This window comes from Stegodyphus dumicola, chromosome X2 (assembly GCF_044657685.1).
Source record: "Stegodyphus dumicola isolate Sdum_Otavi_A_Nest chromosome X2, ASM4465768v1".
NCBI lineage: Eukaryota > Metazoa > Arthropoda > Arachnida > Araneae > Eresidae > Stegodyphus > Stegodyphus dumicola.
The window spans coordinates 197,771,745-197,792,220 of NC_140781.1; positions in this window are offsets into that span (position 1 = coordinate 197,771,745).

The following is a 20,476-nucleotide window of genomic DNA, read 5'->3' on the forward strand; positions in this document are numbered from 1 at the left end:
AGCTCACAAGAAAATCTCGAAAGTGTAAATGTGTGTACAACAAGAAGGTTGGATTCGCAAGCCCTTCCCTCCGAATATACATAAATATGCGTACAGCAGAAGACCGCACTAAATTTTAAAAAATTAACAGAAAGTGGCTCTCACAGATTTCCGTCTGTGAGCAGAAAAACACGTATTAAGTGCTCGAGCAATTATTTTTGAGCACTAAAGAGGTAAACCATTGACAACATTTTTAATTCGTTTTCTATTTAATCTCTTCGAGATTTGGTCATAAAACTGAGCAGTGCAGAGGTTTGCTCTGTAAAAGATCGAGTATGCTGATCAAGAGACTAAAGTAGTAATGCTAAGTGTGTTAGAACTCGAAATTTTAAATACTGTTAGATTTCAGGCAAATCTAGAAGAAAATTGATGTTGATTATGACAATCAGGCATTTCTAGAAGAAACTGATGTTAACTATGAGAATCTTTCTAATTTCACTCACGTACCTGCAGGACCGGAGCGAGGGTGAGGCACTTGCCTCAGGTGAACAAATAGAAGGGGTGCCAAATTAGCTACTCGATCAAAAATTCAGAAATTTATTTTTAAAACTTATGATGTTTAACTTTTAATTTCGAAATACATCAGTGAATATTAAAAGAATTTTGCTTTATAAACAATCCAGCTAAAAAAAGAAAAAGAAAAACTAATATCACTAATTTATTTTCAAAAGACATGAGTTTTCACGGTAGTGTATATATATTTTCTAACATTAAAATTTGTTATTTAAAGTAGCTTTAAGGAACTAATTATACTTTGTGTAACGAATTGCATAGACCAGAGTTTCATGAGGTCGCCAGACTTGCAGCAGTGGTATCAAAATTGTTTTGGGAATAGGCACAATTGGAGTGCCAATGAATGGTGGCAACAAAATGTGAATTTAAATAAATATGGAATTTAATCCGGCTCGACTGTTTCTTCTTCAAAATGGATGGACGTCCTAAGCATCAAGTATCTACGCTATCCGCATTTCTACGCTTCTACGTGTCAGTGTTCTTACATCACTGCTTGCAAAATTTGCGCATATATATATATATATATATATGTATATATATATTACTTTAATTATATATATATATATATATATTGCGCGTGTTTGTATAATGTTATGTTTCAAACAACATTTAGTATTATTTATTTATTCTCCACCCCCCCCCACACGCACGCAAATAGGTAAATAAATAATCTTGCATTGTATGCAGGGGCGGCCATTTAAAGCTTTGCCTCAGGTAAAAAAATATGTAGGCACGGCTCTGCGTACCTGGTTAATTAGCAAAAACGTTTTTAAAGCTTTCCGGTGGGATAACTTCTATCTGTATACTGGAGTAGCAGGAAACTACACAGAAGAAGGATTCAAACCCTTTAATTAACGCTTTAAAATTTACACTGCGTCAACTCGACACTAACAAACGTCGCCTCTACTTGAGCGGTAACTGAACAGCAGGTAACTGAAAATCAAAACGTTGAAGCTACACTAACCTACAGGGCTCAGCGAGATACCGAATTTCGACCCCCCTCTATAACTAGTGGCAGCAGATAAATGCATTTAAGCCACTTGAACCAACAATCAGCAATTGTACTTACGGCAGAGACGGCTGCTCGAGCCCAACTCTCTAACTTCCCTTCTAAAAACCTCGGTATTTAAACTTTTTCTCCTCAAGTAGAATTTGCATCTCGTTACGCACGATACTAAATTTAACTATTCTGGCACTGATAATTAGGGGAATGAAAGCTTATAGGAAAGTCTGAACTAAAATTCGAATTTAAAAGCTCTTCAACTATAAACGATCTCCAGGATTACAAATCTGATAAATTGTCTGTTTTTTTAAGTGTATGACAGCAAATACCCTGTCTATATTTTCTTTCCTGTGAATACCTCCTTTCACCAGGAATGAGAAGCTGAACTAACACCTTCAATGGCTTTACTTGAGCTCTACTGCAAACATTTTTACTCTGAATCGAAACTGAGTTAAAAAAACTAAATACAAATGATAGGATCATTATCAACCTCCTTTGGATGTCTTTTAAAGGCAGAGAGTTTCTTCTCGTAATTTGTGACCTAACGAAATATTCAATGGGCCCTATCTTATTTGAGCATATTTTTCAAATTCTGTTAATACTAAATCGAGGTAAAGGATTCATGCATAATCCTTCAAAATGTACCAGAAGTCACAAATTATTGCTGGTTGCTTGATACAATGCTGTCTAGAAAAAAGAAACCGTAACAGTTATCAGCAGAGAAATACTGTGCAATTTTCACTATCTCTAAGGGAAAGCGAAAACATTCTTCTTCATACATCCAAGTATTTGTCATTTAAAGATGAAAATAATATCTCAGAAGCACACCGCATTAGAAAGCGAAAAAGCTTCACTTTTATAGCCGAGGTGTTACTGTGCGATATTACCATACGTAACGTGCATGGTAAGATAGTCTGATATTGTGTCAATTAGTTAATGTATCTTTTTAATTCCATTATAAAAAATGGGTCTTGTGAGATATTATCTATCTTGTTAAAGTTGTTTCGTCTACATAATGTTCCACAGTGTCACAATTTTATCCACTAAAGTAAATGTCTGAAGACGAAGTTCAAATTTCATTGCTAGAGAAGGAGCACAAAATTACGGATGAGGGTTATTTGTACCTTTAAGTCTTCTACCAATTCGTTTCATCTTATAAAAAATGTCATTTTTTACTCATAAATGACTAGCATTTACATAACAATTTAAATCTTGTAAGGATCCTAAGTTTTACTAACGTTTATTTTGTTTTAAATCTTTACTATCACTTCTTATTTTCTACTTCCGGCCAGAATTAAAAGCTTTAACTTGTTTATGCAAATTTGTCTTGCGAACGCCAAGTACTTAAGTTGTGGCTTTTTGCCAAGAAAGAGAGAGGAAGGAGCTATTAGAAGCAGGCCGCTTGCCATAGTAGTTTTACTCGGTTGCTGGTTGTTTTCAAGGCCATAGGTTTAATCCTCTTGATAATTTTAAACGTATCGTACTGTTAGCAGTTCTCTGTACTACATACGGCTTTTTGTTAATATACGGCCAATCTTGGAGTTAGGCACTTGTTTGATTAATCCAAAGTTAGTTTAGTTAGAGTTTAGTTAATATTTTTATATTTTTACGTTCAGACCCCAAGTGGTTGGTCTCTGTATTCCGAAGTCCGGAAATCATTGTAAAGAGAGAAAAATAAAGGGTTTCATATACCCTTCCTGTGTGTATTGTCTACTTCCCAAATTTATTGAACATAGCTTTAGTAAGCTCCCTGTTCCGAGTCAGGACAGTTAATGTTCCCAAAGCAAGTAAGGAGGAACACAGAACCTGATAATCTAAACTTAACTATCTAAAATTATACTAGAACTTTTTCTTCTAATTCTTTTTCATCAAATGATTCTTCGTAGGTATTTTCTCCCTCCTTTCTGCATACCTTCGTGTTGTAACAGTAGCACACTCGGCGCCTATTTGAGAGTTCCGTGTTCGAGTCCCGGCGAGGGCATTGCACAGTTTTCGTGGCTTCAAAATAACCTAATGACTATACAATCTCACTGCAGATTTTTGCGACAATTATAAGGTTTCTTATTCTGAAAATTGAGAATGGAAAACGTATGCATAAAAAAGAAGCAAAACCTTAATTCCTCTTTTTTGCCCATGTCGTAGGTTTCGGATATTTCTGCAGTGTTAAATTTTCATTGTTACAGCAAACTTTGAAAGAAGATTTATTTTTATTTCTTTTTGAATAAGTCTATTCATTACAAACTTATTAAGATGTAAGTATTCTTCAACTTATTTATAAAACATTTTAGCTGAGAGAAACACGTTCACGAACAAATGAAAATTTCCATACGCAAAAAGTTTGACAAAACCTTTGCACAATCAAAGTTGATTCTTTACACACTTGAGGGGATTAATTTCTTTTCCAAACTTAAATGTTTGCACCTAATGTGGGCGATTTCCTAACCGTCTGATTCAATTGGATTTATATGTGATTTAAAGAAAATACTTGAATTCGAGATTTACACAAGAATATGTTGAACAACTGTTATATCCGCATTTTTTTATCTAGTACAATGACAATCATTTGCATTTGAAACAATGAAATATCTTCGAATTCTTGGTAAAGTTCAGATTATTGGTTATAAAAATAATTTTCCACTTCAGCTGTAAAAGTAAAAAAAAAAAGCAGTTATGTCCATTGAAATGGAAATGTTATTTTTTCCAATGACGTAATTTTTTTCGGTGTCTTAACAAGTTTGCCAAGCTTTTTTTTTTTCTTCTTTTAAAGGTGGAAATATTTGCTGCTTTTATTTTCCCAGGGTATATTTTGTTTATCCAATGTTTATTTATTTTGTTCATTCATCTGGTAAAACTTTCTTATTTATTATAACAAAATAAGCCATATTAACTTTACGACGTGCAGAACTCATAATCCGTTGAAAAATCTGCTTCCACCAACCCTTGGATTGGAACTCTCAAAATCCCCAAATGCAATTACTTTATTCTATTAATTATTGAGTGATTTGTTTTAAATATTCATAGACTACCTCCAGCTTTCCCCTTTTTCGACCACCATCCTGGAATATGACCAGGCACCTTTCGAAATCCCGAGAAACATGACGTCTATCAACTCAACTTCTTAGCCGAACTCTGTCGAGGGTTTTTTCGATGAAAGTTGTCATTTTGAATATATTGCGGCATTTATGTCTAAGTTTTACTATCGAAATATTATTGAATTTACTTCTTTACTTTCTGCGTCTTTTCACCACCAGGTACTCCTGCTCGTTCCAGAATTTATGTCGATCTGAATGACAAGCAGTTTTAATCTAGAGACTTATGAATATGAGTGTGAGAGTTAATCGGCGTTCCTTTGCCTTGCCGATTAAAGCAAATTCTGTTGACAACTCCATTACTGGTCTTATTATGAGTATATTGATTGAAGTCAGATGCAGACTTGGTACGTCCTGTGTTTGAATTTCTGTCGAGGTCTAGGTAAAGCTTATAGTCTCTGTCTAGGTTAGATTAAAATTGTTGAATTGATAGAAATTGTGAAAAAACAGCTTGTGTTGAAACTAGACCCAAGTTTGCTGACAATTTTATGTTTGTATATTTAAATATAATCCTTCACACGGGGTGACGCAGAATAAATGTAATGTGTTTTAATGCTGTGTTCTGTTTGCTTGATGGTTAGGTATTCTGGTGGTGATAATTCATCTCACTGTACATGCGCAACGTATTATTTTTATAGTAATTGACTTAGTTAAGTTATTTGTAACCCATAGTACGTGTTACAATATCCCTTCATAGAATACGTTTGTTCTGTGAAGAACGTTTTCAGAACATGCATTTTTATTGTCAATATCATACCAACTCGGTATCAGTTTTATTAAAAATTCTGCTGTTTGCATGTGATAACACAATTATAGCAGTATCCTGTAAACTTATATTTATTTCAATACGAGAAGCTCCTAGCAAGTTTTCTGATAACTCGAAGACAAACTTATTGCGCTTGGTAATTGTTCAAAAATTCACTATGTATGTCTGATAAATGAAAGTGGAAGTTTAACTGTCGCCTGTTTTATCGCGCCGTGCTATTCTAGATATTGTCAAACCAATTAATTCCAGTCCAGAACAATATGTGATCATAAAATGTCTGATGAAAAAAACTTTGCAAACTTTTTTGCAATTTATGGCTTTTGTGACACGTGCTTGGAGAAGAGACTATAGCGTGTTATTAAGTTTTGGAATACTATAAAGTCGTTCGTGACGGTCGCAAGTTCATCAAAGATGAACCCATAAAAGCCCAATGGAGAAATTTCATTAGTAGTGAGATAATATTCTGCTGATTTTTAAAGATTAGAGAGTAACTGTACTTAAGCACCACTTCATGATATTAAACTGAGGAGTCTCACCTTCTTGGAAAGCATACATTAAGACGAGACCCTAGCTGGATATAAGCGACTTATTGCTATGTCCAGTAAGAAAGTGGAGAACGTAAGAACAGTATAAAAGATATTTTTATTAAAGACTAGATAATTTAACAGAAGGCACTTCTTGTGTTCACAAAACCAGCCAGCATTTATGGTGTTACTCAAAAGCAATGAATTCAAATTAAAACTAATTTAAGTCGTAAGCTAGCCAAAGGCTGCACAAAATGAATAGCCTGCAAGTTGCCTCAAACGTATGCCAGCATGACAAGCACTAATGGCAAGAATAACTAAACTCCGCAAAGAGATTGTAATCGAAGAGTTCAACTGATGACGTGGCATTCAGCAGGAGGAACACGCTCTGATTAAATATTCTATCCCCATTCACATACTCTCTCTTTCTACCCCATTTTAATATGCACGAACTAAAAATTAGTATTATGGCAGAAAACGGAAATAGAGAATGACAGTAATGCTCCTTAGCATTAAACAACTGATTAGATAAGAATAAATAAATCCTTCAATATGATAAAGTTCAGAAGGCCGTTTACATAAATCCTGCAGAACCGTTTAGTAAAAGCTTATTCTGGATCCCGACAATATGAGACCCTACAGAGCTGCTGAAACTAGAACAGTTTTTGACCTGTTGCATTTTGAGGTACTGCACTCTTTGACTGGGCGTGGAGAAATTTTCATATTTTTGAACCTCTGAAGGAGCCTTTCAAAATAGAGGAATTTTCACACAGAAATTAAGTGATTCAAGCAGTTCTTCAGTGAAAATTCTTCTCTGTCGGAATACTGAAGCTTGTAACCAGATGTGAAAAATGCATTGAAGTAGCACGGGATTGAATCTAAAATAGTGCAGATAATGTTAATTTATCTCCAGTAGTTTTCTAGAAATCAAATTATTATTTTTGTAGCGGAAAAGAGCTTGAACCCATACCCTTAACATCTAACGGCTATTAATATAAGCTGTGTTTACGCTGGGCATATTGTCACCTCTGCTCATGCTTAATTGTCAACAAAAAATATAAACTTTGAACAGAACTCTGTAGAGACATAGATTATTTCTAAGCAAGAGACGGGGAAAATAAGCAATGCCCTCTCCGGGTCTCGAACCCCGGACCTCTCGAATACGCGCCGAGTGTGCTGACCACTACTCCACTAAGGTATCCTAAGAAGGCGGGAGAAATACCTTATAACTTTATTTGTTCCTCTTGGTTAACTTTCTGCAAAGTTTAAAATGAAAACCATAAACTGAAAAAAGACTCCTCTTGTACAAAATTTACAACACTGGTAACCTTATCAGGTTCAATGTTTCTTCTAACTTTCTTCGGAAACATACAATGACCTGACTAGAACAGAGAGCTTACTAAAGCTATGTTCACTAATTGTAGTAAGTGGACAGGATACAGACGAAGGGTATACAAAACCCTTTATTTTTTTCTTTATATACAATGACTTCCGTACTTCGGAATACAATGACCCTCCACTCGGGGTCTAACTTAAAAGATATCAAAATAAAACTAAACTCTAATTTAACTTTAGAATAAGATTGGCCTTATAATAACAGAAAGCGTATGTAGCACAGAGACTGTGAACACTACAATACGTTTAATTTATCAAGAGGATTAAAACCTCTGGCCTGGAAGGCAAAGTAGCAACTGCGTAACTTCTAAGGTAAGCGGCCTGCTTCGAACTCACGGCTTCCTCTCCTCTGCTTGGCAAAAAGGCCACACTTAAATACTTGGCGTTCGCCAGACAACTTTGCATAAACTCCTTCACGCTTATAATTCTGGCCGGAAGTAGAAAATAAGAAGTGATAGTAAAGATTTAAAATAAAATAAACGTTAGTAAAACTTAAGATCCTTACATACTTCCCGCCAGAGTTAATTAGTTTGAAACTGAGGTCTAAAACGACCTTGTTGAAAACTTTTAGCTCTAGAAACTAACGCGAGGCCAACCTTTAACAAAAAATGCTTCGCTAGAAACTAGAAAAATTTAAAAGAAAGAAATTTGTTACAATAGCAGCTCCCGGAATATACAACAATCTTTTTTCTTTTTCATCTGTACTGCATCAAAACAGGAGCTTTATTCAATTCTGGTTCCTTCCAGAGATCTGGAAGGAAAACTAGTTTAATGAAATGTTACAGAATGACATTGCAAATAACATATAGAATATACTTTTCTTAACATTCTTATTTCATTCATGACTATTTTAATTATCTCTCCCCGTGCTCTCTGACATGTGTTGTAAAAACACCAAACACGAATGTGTTTCTGTCTATGTGTTCAACACTTCCTCCTACAATCAAAACACTAACGTGTTAAAATTCAACATACGAGACCTCTTAACACACCCTAATTTCAACTCTAGACCCTGAGGTACTATTCTGAAAGTGGCTAACTCTAAAGTGTAGCGTCAGAGAGCCTAACTACATCATTCAACCTTTAACACATATTCAGCATGATTTAATCTTTACAGTCACACGAATAACAAATTTTTTAACATTACTTTCACCATATCACGGTATTTCTAAACATTCAAAATAACAGTTCACATGTATACAAGAACATATCAAGATGCCGTTAATTTTACACATTTGAAAACATCCATTAGTAGTACATTGTTAACTTCTATTCTTTTCAAAGCAAGTGCCAATTCTTTCTACATTGAAATAATACTACATTTCAAAAAGTCTTTCAGACTAAAACTTCTTTCTTGTTAGAATGTTTTAAATAAAATTTATACAATAACTTTTTACAATATTTAAGTCTTTAGACAACGCTATTATACATCAACTTTAGTTTTACGCGCGAGTAATTGAAAAACATAATAAGAAAATCGGTCACAACTCATTTCTCGCCCTTTTGGCGATAAAGGTAGACCTCGCATGAGGTAAAACTTCTTCAAATCTGCCACTTGCAGTAAGAATGAAAGATTAACTTAAGTTTGTAAAGTAACACAAAATTTTACTTATCTTTGTAATATTCAGACATCCTTTTCTGGGCCCAGTCTTTAAAGGTGCTGCAGACCGTTGCTTGGTTGATCCTCCTTCTTGTACGGGCTCGCCCTTCAGTGCTTTCCTCTGGAAGCTTCCGTTTTTCACCACTACGGCCACCCTTGAACATCTTCCTTCTGTCCTCTGCTTGTGGTCTTGGCCGTTTGAAGGCAGCTGGTCTTGGTGGAACCGGGAAACTTCTGTCGTGATCCTGCTTGGACCTCGTTGTTGGCCGTTCAAATTTTTCTTGTACTTTTTCCTCCGCCGCTGATGGCCCTTCCGCAGTTCGGCGACTTTTGCTGCGGAGAGTTCTGTCGGATGAGTCAATCTTCCGTTTCACAGCCGGGTTATAGTTGCCGTCCTTTCTCCCGGTCTTTTCCACATACGTCGTCCTTCTCCCTTCTTCATTCTGGGGGTGTTCGTGAACTCTGTTTTTTGGACGGTGGAACGGCTTCTTTTTCTTTGTACCTTCAATTTTTCCGCGGGGCAATTTTCTTTTCACTTGCTTCTGTCTCTCATTGGCTTGCCCTTGTACTTGTCGTTTTCCCACCTCTGGAACTTGTACCTGCGGTGTCTGCCGTACCGGATCCTGCAAAAGATCTGAAAAGATTTGCATTTTATTACGGTCATAGAATGGTTTTATCTGGTCAATGTTTGCGGAACAGGTTTCGCCATTTCTTGCCTTTAATACTACAACAGCGTGAGTTATTTTTTCTATAACATATGGTCCTTCAAAGCGTGGGAAAAATTTGGCAGTTTTATCTTCTGGTGCTGAAGAAAGTGAATGCTTAATTTTTAGTACTTCATCCCCTACTTTATAAGTTACTCCCCGTCGTTTCAAATCATAATAGAGCTTCTGTTTTCTTTGTGCTACTTCCGTATTCTTCTTTGCTTCCTTAATTAGTTTTTCTATATCACCCATTTTAAATTCTGGGGCTCTTTGTTGCACATAAAATAATTTATCTAACGGTGTTATAATCTTTCTGCCTAGAAATAACTCAGCAGGAGTTTTGCCCGTTGTATCATGTTTTGCGGTCCTAAGGGCGAAAGCAAATTCATTGACATAGTTATCCCAGCTTTTATGAAAATTTTTAACATAACTACGGATAATTTTCACTATATTTCTGTTGACCCGTTCCGCTATATTTGATTGCGGCCGATACGGGACCATTTTTAAATGACGTATGCCCAGTTTTTGGCACATGTCTTCAAATATATTACTTACAAATTGAGGACCATTATCCGATATAACTTTTAGGGGCGCCCCGTATTTTAAAATATATTTATTTAAAATAGAATCGGTAACTAATTTCGCGGAGGCTCGTTTTAAGGGAACAATTTCGGTCCATTTACTAAAATGATCAACTATAACAAGGAGATAGCGACTTTTGTTTAACTGACTTTTTGGGAAAGGGCCCAATAAATCGATACCGATTATTTCATTTGGAAATTCGGATTTAATACTATTTAGAAACCCGGCCGGGCGGAAATTAATATAATTAACGGCTTGACATGTTGGGCAGGACTGGACATACGCCCTTGTTAACTTTTGCAGTTCAGGAAAGTAGACTGCCTCGCGTACGCGTTGAGTAGTTTTTCGAATACCAGCATGAGAAGCTAAAGGGCTGTCATGGAGCTCTTGCAGGATATTTAATCTAAGACTAGCTGGGATAACAGGTCGAAATTCGTTGTTGGAATTCGTAGTTTTTGTATAAAATAATAGACCATCTATTAGTTCGTAATGGGCCGCCCTATTTCTTATCGCCACAATATCTTGGTGGCTAAAATTTTCAGGATCCTTCAAATACTCATAAATACTTCCAAACTCAGGATCCTTACCCAGTTCGGTTATTACAGTTTCTCGGGAATTTATTGTACACGCTGTCAGCATTGCAACTTTTACGGTATTACCCTGTTCGTCTAATTTAATTCGTGACAGGGCATCTGCTACGATATTTTCCTTTCCGGGGGTATGCTTGATTACCAGATTATATTCTTGCAGCTTGAGTGCCCATCTTATTAACCTTGGGGATAAATTTTTTCCAGAGTACAATCTAGTTACCGCCGCATGATCAGAATATACTGTTATCGGCGCCTTTCCAAAATAGACTCGGAACTTTTGCACTGCTAACAGAACTGCAAGTGCCTCTCTCTCGGTCGCGGAATAGTTTCTTTGTGTTTGATTTAAAGTTCGGCTAAAAAATGCTACTGGCTGCTGATTTTGCGAAAGTACCGCTCCTACCGCATAATCCGAAGCATCCGCTGAAATTTCTAAATTTTCATCCTTTTCAGGAAATTTCAACACAGGGGCTTGCGTTAATGCTTGTTTTAATTTTTCGAAAGCACTATTGGCTTCGGCCGTCCACGAGAATCTTGCCTTTTTCCTTTTTAATTTTAACAATGGCTCAGCGATAGCCGCAAAATCTTTTATAAAGGACCTATAATATGAACAAAGTCCTAGAAAAGAAGAGAGCTTCTTTGCCGTGTTTGGAGTGGGATACTTTTGTACCGCGATTATTTTTGATTCATCTGTCTCGATCCCTTTTTGCGATATTTTGTAACCTAAATATTTTAATTCAGGGGCTGCAAATTTGCATTTTTCGACATTAACTTTTAGACCGGCCTCATTTAATAAAGAAAACACCTGTCTTAAATCCTGTACATGTTGGTCTAGATTATCACTAGTAATAATGATATCGTCTAAATAGATAAATGTGGATTTTCCGAGAACAGGTCTTAACACAATGTCCATGCATCGCTGAAATGTTGCTGGGGCGCCTGAAAGGCCAAACGGCATTCGCAAAAATGCATAAGTGCCAGACTTGGTTATAAAAGCAGTCTTAGGCACGTCCTCAGGCCTGATCCCTATTTGAAAATAACCATTCGTTAAGTCTAAAGTTGTCATAAATTTGGTTGATTTTATGTTCCTTAAAATTTCTTCTATAATCGGTAACGGATATACCGGATATTTCGTTATGGAATTTAATTTACGGTAATCAATAGCGAATCTCCACCTTTTTGGATGCTCCAAAGGATAATCATTATTTTTCTTACATAAAACCACCGGACTAGCATAACTACTTGAGATAGGCGTTACGATCTTTTTACGTAGCATATCGGTAATATGCCATTCTATAATTTTTTCCTTATTCTTATCATACCGGTATGGTTTTTGACGAACCGGCAATGCATCTCCGGTGTCAATACTATGGTTAGTAACCTGGGTAAATCCTGGAATATCACTAAATAAGGAAGCAAATTCACTTACCACTTGTCGGATTCTATCTTGCTCGTCATTAGGCAGGTGGTCGAGATTTACCCTTGGCGGTTCAACCTTTTCTACACGCACTGGTTTCATCGTCAGTTTAAGAGACGCTTCATTAAAATCCAGTGTAGCTTGTGCGTCTGAAAGAAAGTCTATTCCTAGTATTAAGTGTGCTTGCAAATTCTTTACTATAAAAAACATCACCTTTACTTGTTCGTCCTTGATACGGATGTACAAAGGTACTTTACCTACGCACTTACATTGTTCTCCTTGCGCCGCTAATACTGTTGTATTATCCGCATTATATATGCGGTATTTGCGAAAATACTTTCTAAAAAAGACTTCTGCCACACAGGAACACTGCGCGCCGGTATCCAGGAGTGCGGTGGCCGGGATATTATTTATCAAGACTTCAATCTTCGGAAGAGTTAAATTTTTCACCATTACTGTATTTAACTTGTAGGAAGAGGGGTTTTCGTGGCCTTCGGATTTCCGCACCCTCTCGTCAGCAGAAATCCGTTTTAGTTTAAATTATTTTTTCTTTCGGTGCTTTCCTTCTTTCTCCACTGGCCTTGAGACTTTTTTCCTGGGTTGCTATTGAACTGTCGACGTTCGCCGGCTGTTTTTGAATGCTCGGGTTTCCTTGCCCACTGATTCGCTTTTTCTCCGTAGCCATGTGCTTGAGTTTGCTGTAGTCTTGGCGTACCAAATTGGTTTCGCTGTTGATATTGGCGTCTTCTTTCGACGTCCGCCGTTCTTCTACTTTCAAACTGGATTGCTAGCTCAAATAATTTTTCCAGTGTAGTCGGATTTCTCAATTCAATAAAGTCTTGCACTTGGGGTAGTAACCTCGGCAAAATCACTTGAATTATTTCAGGATCCGGACGGTTTCCATACAAGAGCTTGAAAACGTGAATTTTTCTTAAAATAAACCTGGAGAGGTTTTCCATTCTTTGTTGATATATACTGAACAGTTCTGTTTCTAATTTCGCACGATCCCTTACAACAGGGAAGGCTTTTAGTAGGGCAGTCTTGAAATTTTCGTAGGTATAGGTGGGACTTCCTGCTTGACCCAAGAGACTTCTGCCGATACATTTGAACCAGTTAAGCGCTTGGCCCCTCAAAGCGCTGGTAGCTAAGGTAACTTTTTGAAACTCGTGCACGGGGTAGAGCATGAAGTGGTCATCCAATTTTTCCAAAAAACTGGTTACCTGTGAGTTTCCATTAAACGTTGCTTCCGGTTTCATCGAAGCGCGCATGGTCTGGACAATATACCCAAATCCTTCCAGGGCGGCAGCTGGCATTTCTGGATTCTGAGCTGTTTCTGCAGGCAGCACAGGTTCTTCTTGAAACTCGGCCATGGTTATTCTTCGTCGGGCGCCACTATCAGGTTCAATGTTTCTTCTAACTTTCTTCGGAAACATACAATGACCTGACTAGAACAGAGAGCTTACTAAAGCTATGTTCACTAATTGTAGTAAGTGGACAGGATACAGACGAAGGGTATACAAAACCCTTTATTTTTTTCTTTATATACAATGACTTCCGTACTTCGGAATACAATGACCCTCCACTCGGGGTCTAACTTAAAAGATATCAAAATAAAACTAAACTCTAATTTAACTTTAGAATAAGATTGGCCTTATAATAACAGAAAGCGTATGTAGCACAGAGACTGTGAACACTACAATACGTTTAATTTATCAAGAGGATTAAAACCTCTGGCCTGGAAGGCAAAGTAGCAACTGCGTAACTTCTAAGGTAAGCGGCCTGCTTCGAACTCACGGCTTCCTCTCCTCTGCTTGGCAAAAAGGCCACACTTAAATACTTGGCGTTCGCCAGACAACTTTGCATAAACTCCTTCACGCTTATAATTCTGGCCGGAAGTAGAAAATAAGAAGTGATAGTAAAGATTTAAAATAAAATAAACGTTAGTAAAACTTAAGATCCTTACAACCTGTCTTGATGATAAGATTCTGATATTTACAGCAGTAACTTAAACAGAGGGGAATGGATATAGCTAACTTATTACCAGTTTTTAGTATATTGTAGAACTATTAGGTTATTTTGAAGCAGAAGAAATGAAAAATGAGCAAAGCCCTGGCCGGGCTCGTACCTCGAACCTCTCTAATATGCCCCGAGTACCTTACAGTATCCTAAGGTTCTATTGAAACAGAACACGTAAAAATGTGCAATGATTTGAACCCTGGACCTCTCAAATACGCGTAGAATGTTCTTCCAGTTACACCACGAAGGCATACGGAAAAGAGGAAGAAAGAAACTTATAAACATACCAAGGACGCCACTATATCTCTGCAGCAGATCATAATTAATGCAAGCGATTTTTCACAGGTAATCTTTATAGGATCACAGCTAAAATTAATATCCTACTTTTAATCTCTCTTACCACTCAATACTCAATACCCTTTTGATCTAAGCTAGTGTTGTAGGGAGCCAAAGAAAGTAAGATTGAATTAAATTTAAATCTAACTGGTAGTAAAACTTAGGCATAATTGTCATAAAATCAGTAAGGTTGTCCTATAACGTATTTTCTCCCTCCTTTCTGCATGCCTCCGTGGTGTGATGATTAGCAAACTCGGCGTATATTCAAGATGTCCAGATTCGAGTCCCGGCGAAAGCATTGCTCATTTTTCACTTCTCCAGCTTCAGAAAAATCCTAATTTCTCTACAGTCCCAAGTACATTAAATAAAACAACGTAAGGATTTAAAATTTAAGATGTCCTAGAACGAAAACATAGGTTCGAATTTTGAAACTGGAACGTTTTTTAATTAAAATTTATTAATGGATTTCCTCATTTTTAAAAACATTGTTAAATTGGGAAACATTAATTAATGCTCATTCTTTTGCTTTTGTGAATTTTTAATAATTTCAAGATTACTATTGTCATTCAAAAAATTATTAGAAATTTTGCAAACCATGGATGATCAGATGGATAAGAAAACTGTTAGTTATAGTGAACTGAGGTAATTAGCTCCAAACATGTATACTGTTTAGTATTTTCTGATGGAAGAAGCATAAAAAATCAATTTTTTCTTCACTGAAATTCGGATTATAAATTACTAGCTAACCAGTTGCACAACAAAGAAAGATATGTTATTACTAGCTAATCACTGCGTGCAAGGCGGAAAGCAATCATTCCTTATAACGGCGCTTAAGGCTACGTTAAGACCATATATGTCCCTGGGCATGACATCTCTTCAATGGCTTTATTTTTCTTAGCTTTCAAGAAGGAGGAACAGGTACTAAGCATGTAGTTAGCTGTAGCATGATTTAGGGACCTACTAAGATACGGGTTCTATGGACAAGTTTTGAGTGCCTAAACAGTAAACTTCCTCTGACTGCGTAAACTTCCTTTGCCTTAATATCTTGACTTCGAACTCTTTAATATTTTCCAGTAACATACCGAATCTTAGCTCCCTGTTTTTAACTGGATGTTAGTAACGTCTTTGGAAAAAAATAGCTTAATATTTTTTTTCTATTTGATGCTTCTCATTACAGAATTTTTATTAGATCGTTTCTTCAACTTTCCGTCAGATGTCCCCACAGCATACACCTTTTAATATCTTTGCTACAGTGATAATTCCACATCGTATCACATGTCTCAGAGCTTTCTATCAAGCCTGTGTACTAAGAAGTTATGTCCTCACACAGATTAAAAAAAACACTCAGTAAGTCCTTCGACAAAGATTCTTTCTACTCATCACGTCTTCAGAGGCAGATGAAATATCTTGGCAGGGACTGTTTATGCCATCAATCATGTGGGCTTAAACATTTACTTTGCTCAAGGAATCACTTTGCTTGGAAGCTATGAATCGAATCTAGACCTTATTCAGATAGAATTATTTCCTTAGATCTGATCCAGGAGTTTTGGTGTGGAATTTGAAGCAATTTTAATCCATATATGGTTGGAAAAAAAACTTACGAGAAAATCTTAGGACGCTCGCCGATGAAAACGTTTTATTTATTACGTTGTAGAGATATTAGATAATTTTGCAAGCAGGAGACTTGAAAAATGAGCAACCGCCTTCGCCGGGAATCGAACCGCAGACCTCTGGAATACACGCCCAGAGTTCAGAGCACCACACCACGAAGGCATGCCAAGAAGGCGCGAAAAATACCTTATATAGCCCCCTTTTAAATGGAGAATGGGGTTTTGGGGGACCCAATAGCCAAATCCGGGTGTGGAGAATCACCATCCAACACCCTTTTAGTTCGAACACCACTGTAAAAACATTAGGTAATTATGGAAGCAGGAGACTTGAAAAATGAGCAACCGCCTTCGCAGGGAATCGAACGGCGGACCTCTGGAATATGCGCCCAATGTGCAGACTAACACACCACAAAGGCATGCCATTTAAAACCCATCATTCCTGTTGCTTAAAAAATTATAATAATATATATGCATTGCTTATTATATAATGTATAAGCATTGCTCTCTGGCATATTCCTCTTACAAAAAGAAGCGTAATGAAATTTGTTTCCTAGCTCTTTTTTTTTTTTTTTTTTTTTTTTTTTTTTTTTTTTTCTTTTAGGTACAATTGCAAGATATAACAATGAAAAGCTCGAATAATTTGTATTACAAATCCATTTATAAAATCGGGAGTTTTAAAAATGAACGTTTACATTTTTAAAGATTTCTAGTAAAATTAATATACGCTATATTATGAATCCTTCTTAATATTGTTACACATCTTAGATACCGCATCGAAGTTTCATGAAACAGTTCTTTCAAAGTATCGGAAATAGGTAACTGATTATGCATTAAAGATTGATCAAATTAATAAATTCCGAATGTATATCTATTAATTTTAATTTCGCAAAAATCATCCATTGTAAGAAATTTCTATGCTTGATAATAACCTTAAATCTTGAATTAAATTTGAAAGTTGGAAGCTTTTAGTAATATTTTTTTTACATATTCTTCTTTCCTTCTCTGTAGTGCTTTCTTATTGTAAAAGAAACTAAAGTTAAAGCGAATGCTGCGCTATTGAAGGTCTTAAATGTGTAAATCTATTTATAAAAATAAAACCGAAAATACCTCCAAAAACATTTTTATATGATAATTATTATCCTAGCACTACGAAAAAATGAATTTATGGAGAAAAAATGAAATAACAATGTAACTGGCAAATTTTCCTTAAATGTGTTCAATATGATAGTTATTTGAATGTACCGAGTCGCACCATTGTACACCACTCTCGCATACCGATCTATATAGTTAATTAATCTGTCAAACTAGAAGACAGAGAGATGGTTTGATTATTAGATAATTATAAAGTGTATGTCAATCTTATCAAGGCTGCAGAACAATCGTCATCACACGCAACGTTCTTGGAGTCCCAAGCATTTAGACAGCATTTCGCAAATTATGGACCTTGAATAACTAGTTAGGATGATGGGGAATCTAAGGAACATCAATTATCTTAAAGCTCATTTTATAACGCCACATTCTAAAACTACACTTAATGCATTACTAATAATTATCTAATATTATGATATGTGTTAATTTTTAAATACCTAATGTTACATTTAGTGTTAGAATCTCAAGCATTTGAAGCATCGTCTCAACACTCTTCTTTTCTGTGCTAGGCTCTTCAAAGCAGGAAATACGAAAAATCAGCATCTTAAAACCTTCTGATTGCTGTTCGGGTACGCTATTAATTACACCAAAAAGACATTCAGTACAGAAGGAGAAAATTCCTTATATTCTCCTTCACTTAACGAGCAGTAGAAGAGAGAGGAGATAAATTCGACAAATTCAGGTAGTGATGAATTGTCGTCCACCGTATTTTAGTTTCGATGCTACTTGTAAAGTCTATTAGGTTTTTAGAAGCATAAAATAGGAAAAATAAGTAGTGCTCTCTGCTGGACTCGAACTCAGGATCTTCCAGTTGCTAACAGAACATGCTAGAACGTACATAACGAAGACACTCAGTGAGGAAAGCGGAAGTTATTTATATCTGTTCTCTTTCTTTTTGAATCACCAACGCGAATAACAGTTAACTTAGAGCTTCTAAATAATAGCATATGCATTCATGTTTAAAAAATGACAATGAAGCCCTCATTTTACGGTCCGTCTCCCTGAAAGCACTCTGATTTTACTCACTAAAATTTTCTAAATTCTGGAGTACTTGATTTATGTTTGCTAGTTTCAGAAATAATTTCATTTTAAACTTAAAACTGATGTTTTACTTATTTCCTATTCCATACTTTGCCAAGTTATTCTTTTCATTTATAAGGTAGTTTCTTTCTCTTTTCTACGTGCCTTTGCAGTGTAACTAGAAGCATGTCCGACTCATAATCGGAAAGTCAGGGGTCCGAATCCCGGAGGATTTATTCAGTTTCCTGACTTCTAAATATATTAAAATATTCTACAAGTGGCTCCCGAACTAAAAGGTGGAGGAGGATTATTCGTCATCACTAGGATTTTGCGACTGGATTCCCTCATCCTCAATCTCCTTTTAAAAGAGTAAGTAGAACAGGTATTTTCTCCCTCCTTTCCGCGTGCCTTCCTGGTGTAAATGGAAGCAAGTCCTACGTGTAATCGGGATGTCCGGAATTCGAATTCGGAGGGGGGAGAGCATTGCACATTTTTCAAGCTTCTTGCATCGATAAAACCTAAATGACTCCATACATTGTTTAATGTAAACTTTTTTATAAAACTGTGTCGCATAAAAAAACGCATTCCAAATCTAAACACACAGAATACGATAATTTAAAAACTAGTAATTACAGCCACTTTTGAAAATCCAAACATTAATTTATCTTGTGCATGTCTTGTTATGAGAGATAATATTAACATTAGTGGAAACTGCAACATGAAATGCTTCTATGCAAATGCTATTTTAAAATAGTCCTTTGTATGGTATGATCTTTTGCATGGCAGAATTGGTTACTGAAATCTGCTGATGGTGAGCATCTGTTTGAATAAGAAGTTTAATAATAATACGAATTAAATAAAAATTAGAAAGGAAACTTGTTAAAAATCTTAAATCAATCATTGTTTTCATTAGAGACTTATATTTTGGTGAGTTCACATTTATAAAAAAAATTGAATTGAATTTCGAATACTGCATTTTAGAGCATTCTGTTTAACTTTCCTAGAGTATTTTTAAAAGAAATAATTCACTTGCTATTCATTTTCTAGAACTTGTACTAAAAGCAGAACGTCAGAAGACAAATCTGTAAAGTGCATCTTGTACATATCCGAAGCATCTTAACTAAAATATACTGGATTTCAGCATTTGAGGTTTTTAATCGCAGTTATTTTTGCATTTATTGACAGTTAACTTTCCTTATATTTATCTTTCTTGCTAAACATCTATATACTTCATGATAAGTTAGTAATTGTATGGGTACTGGAATTCTTATTTATTTTTATTTTGAAAAATAGTGCTGGAAATGCGAAAAGATAACTTTGACTCCTTGATTGATGTTCTTGAGAAAGGTACTATGTTAATTTTTGAGTATTTGAAACTTCAGTGTAAATAGTTATAGAAATTGTTTAACTGTTTATTAAGAGTTTCCGTAATTTTATGTTAGTATAATGTCAGCTTTAATCTGTAGGAATAAAGTATTTCAAAACTACGATGTTTATATTTCCTAAATTCTCTTAATAAATTATCAGTTAACGTTATAACGACCTACATTTTAGTGCCGATGGACTTACCACATTATGGATTACAATACTGAAGATTTAAAACTAATTATCAAAACGAAATTAACAGAATCTCAATTTCACTAAATTAAAATCCTTCTTTTCACAAATTGGCAAGCGATATTTATTCCCAAGTAGTTGCTCGATTAAAAAGTAACAAAATTGTTTCAGAAAAAGCGAATTTAAACCAGTTAGCTTCGCAAATGAAACTGAAGTTCATTGAACACATATGGTGTGTTATGTCCTTAAGGAGAGAGATTTCAATAAGTATTTTGACACTAAAATCTGATGCTGAAAACTTGCTTTGTGTAAGGCGAGTGAAAGTCCTAAAGTTAGAAGTGTAATCACAAGAATTGAATTAGGCCATTTAAACTAGGCATTATATATAATGCTAGTTTTAATGTTTAAGAATAAAAATTTCAAAATTATAAAATGTATATTTCTCATATAGAAGAAAATCGGAGAAATTCTAATTACACTAATGTTATTTCATTAGATAGTAAAAGCGCCTTCAACAATATCTGGTGGCCATTCCTATTTCAAGAACTGCATAACTTGGGTGCCCATTA